Source organism: Eptesicus fuscus, chromosome 9, assembly GCF_027574615.1.
Source record: "Eptesicus fuscus isolate TK198812 chromosome 9, DD_ASM_mEF_20220401, whole genome shotgun sequence".
Lineage (NCBI taxonomy): Eukaryota > Metazoa > Chordata > Mammalia > Chiroptera > Vespertilionidae > Eptesicus > Eptesicus fuscus.
Window position 1 is genome coordinate 50,277,546 of NC_072481.1, and position 15,299 is coordinate 50,292,844.

Here is a 15,299-nt window from a genome sequence, read left to right on the forward strand (position 1 = left end):
AAATCACTCATTTAAAAAGTTCTCTGAGAGCTAGAGTCATGAAAATGCTCCTCTTAGACTTGGAACTGTGGTGGTCTAAGTATTTGGATCTCACTGAAAATAACAACCTCATGGGAAAGGGTATAAAATAACTAAAGAGCATGGGTGTGCTGGGAAGGAAGGAAGTGAATTCTCAAACTGGTGACCATGTAAAGGCAAACACAGAGAAATAGACTGAGCCCAAAGCTAGCTTTCACCTTAAGAACATTTGCAACATTGGGTGAACTTGGACTTTGTTTTACTGCATATGCCCTCCTAGGGTACAGGGAACAAGAGAAAACTGAGGGCTTCTCAAGATGGGGAGTCTAACTGGAAATCATATTGTATAAAATCCAGACACCAAAGGTCTTCACTCTCAATAACATGATGAAATGGGAATATCTACCTCCCAGGAAACTCTAAGGCTAATCAGCTATCTCAAACACTGACTTTGAACAGAGTGGAGAAAACATGCTGTTGAGAATTTGGAACCATGAGTTGGCCCTATGTGCGTTTGTAGCACAAAATTACATGATCTATGTGGCTCCTAGAAAACTTCATGCCAAAAATTAAATTAATGTGATTATAAACTTGTCATGCTTCAGCAGTTTGGCAGAAGCAAATAAAAGTTTTCTCGGAAGGAGCCCACTCTTATCCCAGCCCTCAATAATCCCTACAAGCAGTTCAAAGTAAAGAAGAAATAAGCATACAAGGTCAAATGCAACAAAACCGAGCAAAAACAACAGTCCCTATAAACAGATAAGGAAGGACTACAGATAAGGAAGTTGTTAGACATAGGCTTGAAATTATTATGTTTCAAAGAAGAAAATCAAGCAGAAAAATATGTGAGGCAAGTAAGAAATTATTAAAAAAAATACCAATCAGATTAGACAAAGAAACCAAATGGCATATCAAGGAAACTTCGGATGACACTTGAGCCTGATGAGAACTGTTACCGGACTAAATGAATCCTTTTGCCTGCATGCATCAAAGCCCAATAAGACACAAACAGAAGTTTGCAGCCAAGAAAGTAAGGATTTATCATGGAGATGGCCCCATGCCAGAGTCACAGGTAGCTCATGCTCAAAGACCTGGCTCCTGATGGCTTCCAGGAGATGGATTATATAGGGAGATATTTTAGAGTTCCCCTTAATATTATATTTTTTCTTTTTTCTTGAATTTATTGGGGTGAAACTGGTTAATAAAATCATATAGGTTTCAAGTGTACATTTCTATAATACATCATCTGTATATTGTATTATGTGTTCACTACCCAAGTAAGTCTCCTTCCATCACCATTTATCCTCCCTTTACCCTATTCTAGCTCCCTGCATACCCCTTTTCCTCTGGTAATTACCATATTGTTGTCTGTGTCTATGAGTTTTTTGTTCTTTGCTTAATCCCTTTACATTTTTCTCCCAGTCCTCTAACCCCACTCCTTTCTGACTGTTGTCAGTCTGTCCACTGTATCTATGAGTCTGTTTCTATTTTGTTTGTTAGTTTATTTTGTTATTTAGATTTCACATATAAGTGAAATCATATGGTACTTGTCTTTCTCTGACTGGCTTATTTCACTTAGCATAATACTCTCTAGGTCCATCCATGCTGTCACAAAAGGTAAAATCCAGATTCCTGACTCTTGTTTAATATATCTGGAGAAGGAACATCAGGCATATATAATACTTTACATCTCCACAGATGAATCTGAAATGCACACTCTGGTTAAAAACAACTTTTCTGTTCTCTTCTTCTGATCTCTGGCTAGTACCTCCCATCAACCAAACCAAATCAGAAGCCAGATGACAAAGGAGCTTAAGTGATGAGGTCTGAGAAGACACTGTGCCTGGGCACAGAGCAGAACATAGAAGAACAGAGAATGGACGTGTGGAAGGGAGACAGCAAGTGCAGTTAACTAGGATAAGCAATTTCAGTAGTTTGGTTTTCTTCTCTTCTATTCTATCAACGTGATGAAGATGAGCTTTCAAAAAATTGTTACCGTATCCTTAGGAAAATTCAACAAAATTAGAAAAAAAGTTATTCAGGTGTTTTGGATGTTCATCCTAGGTTAAGAATCTTAGATCTGAGAGTAACAAGTGATCCAAGTCCACTCTAAAGCCATCACCCATGGTATGTTAATAATATCATAAACCACTGGAATTCTCCCTACACTAATCCATTTAGGAAAATGGAAACCACCTTATACCTTTCAAACCAAAGCAAATGAAGGAAAAGTTTGTACAGGTCATAAATGAGTGAGAAGGCAAATGGATAATGAGGCAACCCAGAGATCTGCAAAGCAGAAAGTCACTAGCACATCTGGGTTTGGAATGTCAATGGGAAAACCCAAGGCCATTTGGTTGGAACTTGAGCAATGGTGAAGGCTGCCTCTTAGGGCCTGGGCTATCAAAGGAAAGGCTGTGTGAGTTATGGAGGAGACACGGCTGCTGTCAAAGGCCCACGGGGAGGAGAGAAAGATAGGTAGCAATACCTTGGCTTTTCTTCTACAGGTGCCCTCCAATTCTGTTAATTCCTTCCAGTGGATAGATTTACTAGGAAGCCAGAAGAAAAAGGAAGCCCATCAAGCAGAACATGGCAAGAGGAAAGACAAAGAATGTATTTGAAGGCAAATAGGCATTTGGTCAGCATACTTGTCATCAAATTTTAAGGATACTGACAAAAGCTGTCTGAGCTTGAAGAGTCCCTCTGAGGCCATTCTGTCCTACTGTGGACTTGATTTTGAGGGAATAAGATATCGTAAAGATTTTGGATATCTAGATATAAAAGAAGAGAAGATTATTAGCCAGTCAGCATTTGAGCTGGACCATAACAACTCCAGGCATAACAACCCTGATTTATATTGTAGAAGTAAAAATTATAGTGGAATTCAATTAGGACAAATGGCTTGTAACTAAGGCTATGCTTAGAGCAAGTATTTTCTAAATCTGAATATTTGAGGAACCAGTTACATACATACAAGTGAGAACAGGCCTAGTGGTTTAGACTATGGATCTCCTGGGGTAGGGTAAGTGAGTAGCATGTTCTTCTATCTGCTTTCAATCCCAGATTTCCCAAGGGGTCTAGATATCAACCATTAATACATATAAAATTATCTTATACTGGAGAATTAAGATGACTTCAGACCCTTCCCTTGTACAACTATTAATGATTCTGATGAAAAACACACACACCAAAAACCAGGAATGGGATTGTTCTTGAAAGTGGAAGTCAGGAAGTTGCTTTGGAACAGTATTTAGTAAGTAATAGCCAAAGAATTTGATTGCTGGAATTATGGGGTAGAGGTTATTCTAGGTTTCAGGAGAAGCAGAAGTGAGAAAGTAGGAGGTATTCTGGGAGCAGAGAGTAACTACAGTATAGAGAATACAAAAGGTTCAGATGAGCAGGAACAGAGGGAAAAATTTAATGAGGAAGGTTTGGATGCTAGATTGAGAAAGTTATCCATAATTCATCTTTGTAGAGATACATGTCAAGCACTATTACTAAGTATCTGATAATGAATCAAATAAACACAATTGTTGACCTCATGGAGTTTACATTCTAAAATTTTTCTTTCTATTTTTTTTTTTTTTTTAGCTCAACAGGATATTATTTATTGTTAGGCATTACAGGAATTGAGAAATGTGCATTAATGCTGCAGTCATTGAAATTAATTAATTAGTTAATTAATTAATTAAAATCTTTATTGTTGAAAGTATTACCTAGGTCCTCCCCCCTCCCCCCCATGAACCTCTTGAAATTTTTATTTCTATATATGCTCCCAGCTAGGTACAGGGAATTGGAAGAGTTGTAATAATTTTATGTAATCATCATCTTCAGAATGAAGCTGTTCCTGGACACCCAACTTATGCAATCACTACCCCTGTTTTGTCCATTCAATTTTCTTTACCTGCCGTATTTTTCTCTTTACCATTGCATGCATCACATCATGCATGCTATTTATAAATCTTGTTTGTCTCCATTACTAGACTGAAAGCTCAGAAAAAAGATTTTTATTCCTTTTCTTTACTCTGTTTTTCTTTTTTTTTCACCAATATTTATTTAAAGCATGAAGAAATGGCCTGGACTGGCATGGCTAAGTGGTTGAGCTTCAACCTATGAACCAGGAAGTCATAGTTGGATTCCCTGTCAGGGTGCATGCCTGGGTTGCAGGCTCGATCCCCAATGTGGGGTGTGCAGGAAGCAGCTGATCAATGATTCTCTCTCATTGTTGATGTTTCTACTTCTCTCTCCCTCTTTCTTCCTCTCTGAAATAAATAAAAATATATTAAGAAAAGTAAAGCGTGAATAAATGAAAGACTGAATGAATTATTATACAGGGTGGGGAAAAAGTAGGTTTACAGTTGTGAGTACATGAAACACAGAGTTTATTCTTATACTAGCGTTCCCGTTGCAGGAAAAATCCTGCAATAGGGTTTCCTGCTGCACTCTACCCCGCCCTGCCTGCTCTCCTCCCTTGTCCCCCACCCCACCTTCTCCGCCAGCCCCCCTGCTTTTCTAACTTCTCCACCAGCCCACTCTCCTTCCTTCTCCCCCAGCCCCGCCTCCCCTCCTCCCTTATCCCCCAGCCTGCCTTCTCTGCCAGCCCGCCTGCTTTACCCTTCTCCCCCGGCCCCGCCTCTGCTCCTCCCTTCTCCCCTGGCCCCGCCTCCGCTCCTCCCTTCTCCCTCGGCCCCGCCTCTGCTCCTCCCTTCTCCCCCGCCCCGCCTTCTCCGCCAGCCCGCTCTCCTTCCTTCTCCCCCGGCCCCGCCTCCGCTCCTCCCTTCTCCCCCGGCCCCGCCTCCACTCCTCCCTTCTCCCCCGGCCCCGCCTCCGCTCCTCCCTTCTCCCCCGGCCCCGCCTGTTCAACTTCCTTCTCCCCCGGACCCACCTCCACTCCTCCCTTCTCCCCCGGCCCCGCCTCCGCTCCTCCCTTCTCCTCCCCCCGGCTTGCTTGCTTCTCTGCAGCTTTGCTCCCTTCTGCAGCTCTTGGCTTCTTTCTACGCTGTCTTGATATGCAAATTACCTGCCATCTTTGTTGGGATAATTTGCATATTCGTCCTTATTGGTTGGTGGGCGTGGCTTGGGTGTAGCGAAGGTGTGGTCAATTTGCATATTTGTCTATTATTAGATAGGATTATTATTTATTAACTAGAAGTCCAGTGCTTGAAATTGTGTGGCCCCGCTCACTCTCATGCTCACAGCCCTGCCCACCTGCGCCGGTCTTTGGTCATTACAGTGTTAGGGCCACAGGCCTTTTATAATATAGATTATTATATTATTTTCCATATGAACAACTGTAAACCTACTTTTGCCCCTCCCTGTACTTACTTTTCATTAACCACTTATTGAGTGCTAGGTACTGTTAGCTATTTTTAAACAGATTGGTTTATTTACTCTTCTGAATAACTCCTTGAGGGATTTATCATGGGTGTCAACATTTCGTAGATTGAAAAACTGAGCATAAAAAGAGTAAGATCCTTGCTCAAGTTTACATAACCAGAGGTGCAGAGATAAACTAGGACTCAGGTCTGTTTGACTCCGGAGCTCATGTTCTTCACCACTGAACTATACACAACCAGTAAATAAAGGACTGGTCTACAGAAATAATGATGAGTCTGTACTGGCCCATGCCTCAATATAATATGCATTTGTTTAATAACAGTATAGATTTAAAGTAGATTTTTGATTGAGGAAGCAATCTAAATGGCTTGCTGTGCTAGTGCATTCTTGGCTCCAAATCATTCCCCTCTCCTGCCAGGATTCTTGGCAAGGAGTCCTGAAATGCATCAGGATGTATGCTGAAGAAAAATAAGGAGATAGAGGTAAGGAGGCACTAGAAATACAACATCGTCATTCATGAATTACTGACTTATTCTTCTCAGTATACAAGCATACCCAAATCTCTGCTACCTAATAAAGAAGAACCCTTCATTGATGTGAAGATGAATTCAACATTTCTACTCTCCAGGAATTGACAGCAAAATAGAAATAGGGAGGCAAGAGCTGTGGCAGAGAAATATGCTCGAGGATGTAGATTACTTAGCACAGGCACCTAACTCATCCTTTATTCTTAACAGAATCATAGAATCTTAGAGCTGAAAAAGATGTAAGGTATCCACCAGCCCATTCTTTTCCCCCCACTCCCCCTTTTTTTTCCATTTAGGACATCTTAGTCCTATTTAGATGTAAAATCATTGGGGGGAGGCGCTTCCTATTCTATCTCTTTGTTTTTGAAACCTACTGTTTTTGTTTTTTACTATTAACCTATAATAAATTGGATTTAAATGCACTGGATTATATTTCTTGTTAAGTATTGGTCTAGGGGGTTTGCAATAAACAAGAATATTTATTGCTTTGGGTACTATATGAAGGAAACAGATAAACCTGCAAGTTGTGCTGCTGAGCTGGAGTCAGGGCTCTCAGGAGCTGTGGATGCGGACACTGAGATTCTGAAGGGCCTCTTATCATCATCCAGATGGACAGGACACACAGTTCATGATAAGCTAATCAAATCCTTAGTGCTTTTATCCAAAGGTAATTGTGAAACACCCAGAAAAAACAACAACCAACCTAGACTGTACTATAGGCTTTAAAATAAACTGTAAAGTAGAAAAGAGATTAAAGAAAGGAGAACTTGGTAGCATAAATAAAACATAAAAATATTGAAATGATGATTTTGTACATGACAATATTACACCAAAATTACACTGTGGCAATGATAACTGTGTCTGAAATGATTTTCTGATGACAGAACATAACAGAATAGAAGAGTGCAAATCACAAACATGTCAAGGAGAGGTAATTGAATGCTCTTGACTAATGTACTTGAAAACCAACTAATTCCAGAAATAGTAGCTTCCAGTCTGGTTTTATTTATAGCTTTCTCCATTTTCTCCTCTAAATTTCAAATCCCACTGTTCTGCCAGGAATAGAACTATATACAATAACTAAGTGTCTTCTTAGAATTTCTCAGTTCCCTTCAGATTCGTGGAACTTCTATAGATTTTTTTCTAGTGAATGCTGCAAAAATGATAGAGTTTGGTTGAAAGAAGTTAAAAATAAAAAAGATGCACTCTGCTTTATGCTTCATGCTTCAGGCTAAGAACAGAAGATGAAAGGCAAGCATGTCAAACTCAAAGGCTAACATGGGCCAAATAAACAAGGTTTAAGTTTATGTGGGCCACAAAAAACAAAAGCTTCAATTTTCATAGAAAAGTAGGTTTATTTCAATAGAGACATGCTGAATACAAAGGGCTGAAATAAATGAGTAATGGTTAACATAAAATAATAGAACATTTTAATAAAAATTAATATTTGTTCTTTTTAAAAAATATATTTTATTGATTTTTTTACAGAGAGGAAGGGAGAGGGAAAGAGAGTTAGAAACATCGATGAGAGAGAAACATCAATCAGCTGCCTCCTGCACACCCCCTACTGGGGATGTGCCTGCAACCAAGGTACATGCCCTTGACCAGAATCGAACCTGGGACCCTTGAGTCCGCAGGCCGACACTTTATCCACTGAGCCAAACCGGTTAAGGCTAATATTTGTTCTTGAACATTAACTTACCAGGCACTGAATAACTGCACAAATTAATAAGTGTAACGCAAATAAACCTATTTTTCTTGTTCTCTGAAAGCGAAATATTTCCTGTTGTGCACACCAAACAAGTCAGTCCAAGAATAATGATGTGGCAATCGGCTGCTAAAATATTTGCTGCTAATATCAGTGGAGAGAAATGGTGAGCTTGCGCGTAAGGCGCGTAAGGGAAATGAATGCAACACGATTATAGTAATCAGTCATTAGTGAACATTGTAGTTCATTATTAATAATTGTGTATAACAGGATACTGTAAAAATTAAGTTACGAAATTTTTATTAAAACGTTTCTTACATACCTGGCTGGGCAGCAATAATATTCATCGTGGGCCACATGCGGCCCGCGGGCTGAGAGTTTGACATGCTTGATGAAAGGACAGGTCATGGAAAACAAACCCAATCCTTTGCTTTCTATTTTCAGTTTGGATCAAAGAAGACACACTCTCCCAGGCCTGGGTTGGATAGAAAAAAAATCAATATCCGGTAGAGGTAATTTGAATGGGAGAAAAAATGATGTTTAGGGACTGTGGAAGTCAGCAATCCTCACAGGAAACTAAACTACTGGGTATATTAGTAGAAATAAGGGGGAGTGAAGTTGTTTTGAGACCTAAGAGCCAGAGCTAGAGTAATCACACTGCAGATGCAGCTCAATTATTTTCTCTTCATTTATTTATCTTTATCTCTCTATTTTTCTTTCTTTTTGAAATTTCCATGAAATTTTATCAGAAAATTATTAGAGGAACTTGTTTATATAAGAAAATAATATTTCTCAATATGTAGTGTTTATGTCAGTAGAAAAATGAAATACTGGTTATTGATTCAGATAGTATTAAATTAAAAATCTCCTTTTTGTTTTACTTTGTGGGATAGTAAAGAAGAAAGATTTTTTGCTGTTGTTAATCCTCACCCAAGGACATTTTTCTATTGATTTTTAGAGATAGTGGACAAGAGGGGGAGAAACAGAGAGAGAGAAACATTGATATAGAGAGACACATCAATTGGTTGTCTCCTGCACGTGCCCCGACTAGGGCCAGGGATGAACCTGCAACCGACCATGCCCTTGACCGAAATCAAACCTGGGACCCTTCAGTCCACAGGCTAATGCTATACTCATTGAGCCAAACCAGCTAGGACAAGATTTTCAATTTTGTCAGAAATGGATAGCCAGTAGATATGCAATTATGTAATCAGATTTGAAGTATACGTTCATTAATCCATTCAACAGATATTTCTTAAATACCTAATATGTGATAAGCAATTATGTATTTCCCCAAAACTCAGGCTCTTCACAAAGGCAATTTGATATTCCCATGTACTAAATGCACATGGTAGCTACTGATCTCTTTTTGAGAACATAAATGTGTGTAATATTTAGCCCATGATGAAAAATTGCTTGAGCTATTAGGCTCTTCTATATAAACTGACGTGATATGTTGGTTATATTTTGGAGGATTCTTTTTCATAGCACATTCTTTTCAGATTAAATTTTGCTAACAGATTCCTATTTGCTCACAGTAACCAGGCATGCATCTTGCTGACATCTGCAGGAGATTGAATTTAAGGCAACTTTTCAGGAAATTATTGGGCTTATTGAATGACCTATTATCCTAGTATCTTGAACATTTTCTTGATGCTCTTGTTCCCCCTGCTCCCCATAATTTTCTATATATGCCATTTGAATGATGAAGACCGTTTCCTCTACCGTAAATAAAATAGCCTTCCAAAATTACAACAAACCCTGGCTGAGAAGTTCAGTTGGTTAGAGTATTGTCTCAATATGACAAGGTTCCAGGTTCATGCTTGATCAGGGCACATACCAGAATCAACCAATAGATGCATATAGGTGGAACAACAAATCAATGTTTCTCTCTCCCTCGCTCCCTTCCTCCCTCCCTGCCTCCCTCCCTCCCTCTCCCTTCTTTTCTTTTCTCTCCTCTCCTCCCTCTCTCTAAAATCAATCAATAAATAAATTTAAAAAAATTTTAAATTACAACTAACTTACAGAACAACCATCATTAAACACTGCCTGAAATCTAGCTGAAGAGAAGACCGATGTCCTTAGGTATAGGATATAAAGAAGGAGTCACATGAGACTGGTAGGAGGGGCAGAGATGCCAAACTGCTGAACCCATACTCATGTGTGGTGGTTAAAAATTGGGAGTGATATCTTGGCTGCAGAGGTCCCACTCTGAGGATCAAGGAGTCAAAGTCCCACACCAGGCCCCCCAGCCCAGAGTTTCAGTAACAGGAAGAGAATTCCCCATAACTTCTGGCTGAAAAACCCAGCAGAGATTGTGGCTGAGTGATATGGAGAGCTGCTGGAGTCCCAAGCAGTTTCTCTTAAAGGGCCCACACATGGACTTTCTCGATTCACTCTCTTTGAGCTTCAGTGCTGGGGCAGCACTTTGAAATGTGCTAGGCACATATGGTGAAGTCCTGAATTGTCTGGCTTCAGGACAAGGGCTGGAGGGACAGTTTTCTCCCAGACAGAAGTGTTGGCAAAGTCCATTGTTCTTTTTTTTTTTTTTTTATATTTTATTGATTTTTTTTACAGAGAGGAAGGGAGAGGGATAGAGAGTTAGAAACATCGATGAGAGAGAAAACATCGATCAGCTGCCTCCTGCACACCCCCTACTGGGGATGTGCCCGCAACCAAGGTACATGCCCTTGACCGGAATCGAACCTGGGACCCTTGAGTCCGTAGGTCGACGCTCTATCCACTGAGCCAAACCGGCTAGGGCGGTCCATTGTTCTTTTACTGAGCCCTCCCCCACAGAGCCAGCAGGCAGGTGCCATATCTGAGTCTCCACCAACCTGGCTAACAATGTTAGTCCCACCCTAATAATTCCATGAAACCCTGCCTCACCCAACATTTGGGCCCACCCAGACCCTTTTTAGTAGTTTTTCCATACAAACAGCCTTTCTTATTTTATGCTGCTGATGTTCCTAGAATCTCTCAAACAAGCAGCATCTGTTCTCAGCATGCCCTGTAACTCTCACTAAGTGGCACCTCCAAGCACAGAGCACAGCACAGGTAGCATCCCTCTGCAGATCATTATGTAGCTCATGCCAGGTGGCCCCAGGTAGGGCATAGGCAGCGACTAACCTTAGGTTGCACCTCCTGGGAGGCCCCCGAACCAGCACACCTGGTGGACAGTTTCAGACTGCACCGAAACACCACCCAACCATCTTCACAATTGACATACTCAAGGGGCAGACTCAGAGGGCACCAGAGTCCTGCTGAAGTGAGTTCTTCTCTGTGGGGTTGGCCGCTGCATAGAAGATCCTCTACTATGGTCACTGCCAGTCTTTATAGCCAGTCGGCTTGGGGGTAAATCCCTTCCATTGATAGTAATCAAGGCTCAACTGCAATAGAAGGGTGTACCTGGGGCACCCAGGTTCGTGACTGGGAAGGCTATGCCACTGGGCCCTACAGGACACTTACTACATATGGCCACTCTTCCAAGACCCAGAGATGTAGCAGCTCTACCAAATACATAGAAACAAACACAGGGAAGCAGCCAAAATGAGACAAAGAAACATATGTCAAGCAAAAAAACCCCAAACAAACAAAAAACAGAACAAAACTCCAGAAAAAAGAACGAAATAAAACGGAGACAAGCAATCTACAAAATGCAGAGTGGGAAGGAGGGGCTGGAGGGGAAAGAGGCAGCTCCTGGAGCAGAAAGAGGCGGCTCCGGGGCCTGAGCGGAAAGGGGCTGGGCCAGAGTGGAAAGGCAGTGCTGGCAGCCAGGGAAAGGAAAGCCCATTCTAGCACAAATCTTCGTGCATCGGGCCTCTAATATAAATAATAAAATGGTAATAAATTTATCTATTATCCACGTGCTCATTGCAGTATTATTTTCAACAGCCACGATATGGAAGTAATCTAAGTGTCCATTAATAGATGAATGGATAAAGAAGTGGTGCATTTATACAATGGAATATGACTCAACCGTAAAAAGAATGAAATCTTTCCATCTGCAACAACATGGATGGACCTAGAGGGTATTGTATTGAGTGAAATAAGTTAGACTGAAAAAGACAAGGGCCACATGATTTCACTTAAATGTGGAGTCTAAAAAAACAAGATAGGACAGATATTGATATCAGCATTTTACAAAAGATGAAAAAGAGAGGATTGTCAATGAGACTGAGATCATTCCAGGTTCATTTGTGCAATATTTATTTATTTATTTATAACTCAATATTTATTTATTGAGTGTCCACTATGGGCCACACTTTGACACCCAAGATATATATTAATGATATATAAATAAAATTTATTTATTACTCAATATTTATTTATTGAGTGTCCACTATGGGCCACACTCTGACACCCAAGATATATATTAATGAAAAAAACAAAACAAGAACTGCCCCTCTGCACAGTTGTTATTTTTGCCACCTAGCATTCATGCCCCCTCCCCCCTTTTGGCAACTTAGAATTTCTTCCCGGGGAATTATTTAAGAAACTCTGATTTGTGTTTCTTTTTAATGATAGCTGGAATCATTCTAGTTGATAAATAATTACTAGTTCAAAGCACTTCCTCAGCTTCAAAAGCCATAGTTATTCCTTAAAGGCTATTTTGCTGAACAAAAGTGAAAGCTTGAATTATTATTCAACAAAATAATTCAGGCTTCCAAATCTTTTAGCGATAGCTGTTTCAGTGGAGAAAAAAGAAAGGATTCTAATTTTGCTTTTCTTTGGACTGTGTAGATAAATTGAGAATGTTATAAAAAAGAAATGCAGAAGTGAGAAAAAGTATACTTTTTTTTCAAAGTTGTTACTATTATAACACCATCACAGTGTGAGGAAAGAAAACCTCATAGCCATTAAATACACATGAACTGTTTTAAATAGTGATGATGGGGACCAGTTAGCCTTTCTTCTAAAAGTTCAGAATTTCCTAATATAAACAGTTTAACTTCATTGCATTCTAATATTTTGAGAAGAATTTTCTAAATTTATGAGATGTAATCTGGAACACATAATTTAAACTGTTAAGTTTATATTTTGGTTTAAAAAAGATCTTTGTTTTGGATGTCATTGTAAAATCCTTGGAATCTAAAAATATGATCTTTTTCATGAAAGAAATTAACTAGACCTTCATAAATTAACAGGGCTTTTATGGAAAATGAATCTGACCTAAATAACCAAAGCTGTTCTGGAGTTTAGCCAGAGTTTTAATATTACATTAATCAAAGGTAACACTTTCTGAAAGGAGTGATGTTCGACTTCATAACTAAATGTATTCTTCCATAACTTAAACTAGAAGCCTCAAATGACCCGAGCGACTCTCCCAATATTGTACATTAGTATTGAAAAGAAAACGTGTGCTGATGTTGATAATTCTGAAATCTGCAAGAACCTTCTGGATCAGAAAAGTCCAAGAGGCTGAGTGAAATGGTTAAGAGTGTGGTCTTTGAGGTCATAGAATTTTGGATTCAAACGCCTTCTATGTCATTTACTGTACCACCTTAAACAATTTATATACCATTCCATACACCTTCATTTTTACATCTGTAAAATGGAAGCAAGGAAGGAGTGTATAATAACAAATACCTTGTAGGGTTTGAAGAACAAACAAAATGGTTTATGTAAGGTACCTGGCATGGTGGCTGGCCCATTAAAAGTGCCAAACAAATGCAAGTTACTATAGCAAAAAAATACTCAACTCCCTGTTGTTTATGTAACACATTAAATTTTCTAAATGATTTGTGTCATAGCACCCCAATTAATTTTTGAGACAAATGAGAGGAAAATAGAACAGATACTGATATCACCATTTTACAAAAGATGAAAAAGAGGGGATTGTCAATGAGACTGAGATCAATCACTCCAGGTTCATTTGTTCAATATTTGTTTAACAAATATTTATTGAGTGTCCACTATGGGCCACACTCTGACACCACAGATATATATTAATAAAACAAAACAAAACAAAACAAAACAAGAACTGCCTTTCTGTACACTTGTTATTTTTGCCACCTAGCATCCATACCCTCTTCCCCCCTTTGGCAATTTACAATTTCTTTCTGGGTAATTTATCTGTCCTCCAGTGTTTGTAAACTGGTGGTTAAGAAGGACATGGCATAACTCTAGGAAATCAATCTCACTTGCCTGGGTTTTGGAAACTTGTGGGGAAGGACACAAGATAAAAATAATTGCAGCTTGCCCAGTTGAAGTGGCTCTGTGATTGAGCATCAGCCCATGAACTAGGTCATGGTTCTATTCCCTGTCAGGGTACATGCCCAGATTGTGGGCTCAACCCCAGGTAGAGAGCATGAAGGAGGCAGCCAATCAATGATTCTCTCTCATTATTGATGTTTCTATCTCTCTCCTTCTCCTTTCCTCTCTGAAATCAATAAAAGCATATTTAAAAAATAATTGCAGCTTATTTAACCCCAATGATACTATCTATTAGTTCATGCAAAAATACTCAGAGCTGCTCTAACTTCAATCTTGACTATCTGATGCTACACTATAAGGTAGATAACATTCCAAAATAAAATTTCTTTTTGCTTAGGTTAACTAATGTCAGATTATATTGTTTTCATCCAAAGAAACATAACTGATAGAACCTTTGAAAGTGCGACATAATTCATTCCCAGAAGTCTTGAAATCTGTTTCTAAGAAAACGTTGTTGTAATATTGGTATTGTAGTTTGTTATGTAGCAAAAGCTGATATATATCAGGGAAAGACATGAGGTTGCTTTATCTTAGTCTTATTTTATACTTAGGAGGAAAGTGTTAGGGCTTTGCCAGTAATGTGGGCTGCAAAGGAATTCTAAAACAAAAGATGCAGAGAGGAAGTTTATTTTACTTTCCAAGAGAAGAAAGGGCCAGTGCATTGCTAATCAATACAGGGCAAGAAACTAAAAGGGGCTCTACTTTTAAAGAGTAATGGCTGCTGTTGCTAGGTGACAAGGAAGAAAGGGGTTTTGGGTTGAAGTTGAGCAGACGTCAGGGGGTTGTCTTGAAAAATTATAGTTTATTTGTTTTCCAGTAAACTATATGGCAGATGTCCAAGGGAGGTGCCTTATCAGTATTTTCCCCAAGCCTGTAAAACATGCTTAGAGTAAAAGCTATGAAGAGTTCAAAAGAGGCTTGTTTGAAGGAGTAGGGGGAAGGAAACATTCTACTCACTTGAGACTCCTTGGTGTGAATTATCCCTGAGTTCTGAAAACAACAAGGAGGAGGAGATGCAAGAATGCAGCCTTGAGAGTAGCTGATCTTGTCTTGCAGTTTGAATAGAGGAGCTGTTTGAATCAGAGGAGCTAACAATCTTGGGGTTTAATTACAAGGTGTTCCTCATAAATTGTGGAAGTTTGTTTTTTTTTTTCTGTCCTTACAGAAAGTATTAACACATTAATGTCCCTGTACAGCTGAAGCAAAACAAAGTAATATTTTTCTTAGGCTAATCTATTCCTCTGGTTCTTTATTCCTCTTTCCTGCTCTATTTCTTTTTTCCATTTTATAACCATCCAGACTCTGCCTCATGTCTTTCCCTGATATATGTCAGCTTTTGCTACATAACAAACTTCAAAGTTTCAAGTGACTTAATACCAACAAATATTAATTTTTTCCCCATGGGTCTATTAATGAGCTGGGCTTAGTTTCAATCTATATGTTGGGTACAGATCTGCTCTATGTGTCTCTGTTCTTCTTGGATGGAGCAGGTT